This window comes from Mus pahari, chromosome 5 (genome assembly GCF_900095145.1).
Source record: "Mus pahari chromosome 5, PAHARI_EIJ_v1.1, whole genome shotgun sequence".
NCBI classification, from domain to species: domain Eukaryota; kingdom Metazoa; phylum Chordata; class Mammalia; order Rodentia; family Muridae; genus Mus; species Mus pahari.
The window spans coordinates 66,236,100-66,239,392 of NC_034594.1; positions in this window are offsets into that span (position 1 = coordinate 66,236,100).

Below are 3,293 nucleotides of genomic sequence, written 5' to 3' on the forward strand. Positions count from 1 at the left end.
AGAGAGAGAGAGAGAGAGAGAGAGAGAGAGAGAGAGAGAGAGAGAGAGAGAGAGAGAGAGAATGCTCTCTGTCCCCTCCTTATCTGGGCTGAGACCCTTGCTCTCACACCTAACAGAAACTGATGGGTTTTTTGCCAGTCAAGGAGATCCGTGGCAGCTCCAACCTTCCTTTCAGAGCCTTTGAACAGGAAACGTGAGCAGAGAGACTGTTTGAATTTGCTCATGCAGGGAACAATGTTTGCTCGAGGTTGGCTCCTGTGTTATGAATTTTTAACCTCACATAAATCAAAACGGCAAAAAATGAACAAAGGACAAATTTCCTGTGCCAGGACTAAAATAGAAGCCGCCTGCATCTCTCAAACAATTCCAATTATGTCTCCATAACCAAATCACGCTGAGATGAACGGCTGGAATATTTATATTTAGGTTCTGAAGTATACTGTAAAATAAATGGAAGCAGTCTGTCTTTTCTTCTCCCCGCTAAGGCTCTGTCACTTTCCCATCTACAAAGGCAACCCAGGGTGAGCAGAGGCCACAGTGCCCTGGGGAGCCTTTGCCTCTTGCTCTCATTGTTTTTCCTAATTGACAGCCTCCCAAAGTTACTGATACTAAATGTTTGATAGAAATCCTCCATAGGAAGGCTTGTACAGGGACTGGAAAGATGGCTCAGTGGTTAAGAGCACATATCACTCTTCCAGCGGTCCTGAGTTCAGTTCCTGAGACCCATATCAGGGATGCAACAGCTGCCTGTGTCTCCAATTCCAGGAGATCTGATCCCCTCTTCTCCACTCCTCTGGCACCTGTACTTATATGTATACAAACTGCTACACACACACACCACATGTACACATAATTAAAAATAAAATAGACCTTTTTAAAAGCAAGGTTTACACTAGCAAATTTGAGACACATAAGCACCAAGCAATCCATGTGGCAGCACCTCATAACCATCATAGATTCTCGCCCTTCTAACATACGCATTCACTAATTTCATAATCTTCAGCTACTCTTAGAAGTTGAAAACTTGGAAGAATACAAAAACAGCTGAGAGATTTGCCCTCTTACAATCTAATAGAAAAGGAAGACATGCAAGTGTTTGCTTGCTAGAAGGTGTGGGGAAGGAACACAAACTTTAGAGTATCAGTAGCAAATGTCATGAGTCTCTAGAAGCAGGAGAGACAACATCCATAATGACAACTTTAAGGGGTTCTAAAGGCTTGACTTGGGGAGTGGGGTTATGGTATGTTGTAGTAAAATCTCCAACCCAAATAAGTTTGGGTTGGAGATTTTACTACAACTGTTTGCTGCTGAGATCCTCACTAAGAACTCTCTAATGGAAGGTCTTTGCTTGTTTATACCAGTTCCACTTTATTTGTTTAATTACCAATGCTTACTTGATCTTTTAGGAAGATCAAGTTGATCTTCTATGAAGTTCATAGTGTTAAAATGATAACCTGTCTGGGTATAACCAAAATAATCCCACTTTAACAATTTCTAGCTGCACCTCCACTAAAACAGTTGAGAACCATATCATTGTTAACACTGCCTTCATTGTTGGGATTCAGAAGGGATTTCTAGGAGGATCAGCTCTGTTGTTAAAAAAAAAAAAAAAAAAAAAAAAAGATAAAGTAGCAGGTAACAAAATTGATGAACTCCTGTCCCGTGAACCTCATGGTCTCTTGGGACAACAAGAATGAACAGACAATACAGCCATATGTGAGTGTACACTAAGTGGGAGACAGGCATGGAGGGAAGGCAGGTACACAGCATGGTGATAGTGTGGATGTGAGATGTCTCTCATAGGCTCGTGTGTTTGAACACTTGGTCTCCGTCTAATGGCACTGTTTGGGAAGGTTGTGCAACTGTTAGGAAGTAGAGCCTTGCTGGAGGAAATGGGTAAGTAGGAGCAGAGCTTGAAGCTTTATAGCCCAGCCTCACTTCCTGCTTACTGACTACTACATAACAGCAGATTCGATGTGACCAGCTGGCCTCCTACTGCCGTGCATTTCCTGACTGCTGCTGTGTTTTCTCCACAATGGTGAAATGATCTCCTTGCATATAAGCCAAAATTCAACTCTTGTAGTCAGATACTTTGTCACAGAAATAAGAGCAGTAATTGGACAGGTGGTGTCCATGGATGTTTGGTTTTTCTGACTATCCACTTGGGAGGGCCAGAGGTGAAGCAGTGCAGAGGAGCTGATGTTAAAGGTGGGTACTGATTGATCAATGAGAGCTGAAAATGGGGCATCTTGCTGGTGGGCTACAGCATGCGCTGGAAATATTACAAACACAGAAAGACGAGGGATGAAGACCTCTGAGAAAATGCCAAGGTTGGGGTTTCCAAGATGCCAAGGGAAGAGTGTGGCATAAAAGCATGAGTCTGGGGGATAGGGATTCATAATACCAGGCAAAGCCAGTCAGAAAGCTACTATAAGAGGGCATAGAAAAACTTGTATGCTATACAAGGTTATCAAATGCTATGTGGAGGATAGATCTGAGTGGACAGGATGGAAACTCACTGTATCCAAAGGAAATTCATAGGCAGTTGCACAGAGCAGTCTTGGCAACCCTGGAGCAAAAAGGCAAAGTTCAAAGCAGAACTGCTAGCTCTTGATGCCCTGGATGTTGGGGAAAGAGCAATGGAAGGACCCAGGACAACACTGTGTTCCCACTGGATCCACTGAGCTCTGGAAGGAGTAATACCTCTCAGAAATGGAAAGAACTGGACTCACTGGAATGCTCAGGTGGTGGGGAAGGAGATCATTAAATAAGCTTGGAGACAGTAGATGCTTTATGGAAAGACTAAACAATGATTCCCAACATGGAGGGTCAAGGGAAGCCACTATGTAGAGCGAGAGAGGAGACTGGGAGGTCTGGTGTTAGTTTCTGTCCTCCCTGACCACCCCAGGGAGACCTCACATAGTCACCCGACCAACCATCATGGATCTATCCAACACACAGGCCTCAGTGGGAAGTTTGGGGGTCACCCAATAGGGAAATGGAAGGCTATCTATTTTAGACCCTTGGCAATTGGTAACTGTCCCCTGACTAGGGTTTTAGGCAACCAGTTCTGCGTTCTGTCACTGTGACTCAGCTAGCCTGACTGTCCATGAGGTATTTGGACATACCACAGTGAGATCTAATTGTCTCTGGATTGGTATCATAATGCTGAGTGCAGTCTGTGTTTCCCTTGCCCCAAGATCTAGGCCAACTGTTTCCCACAAAATCTTGCCTCTGACTACCGGAAGATCCAGCAATACCTCTTCTAGGTATAAACCCAGAAGATGTTCCAA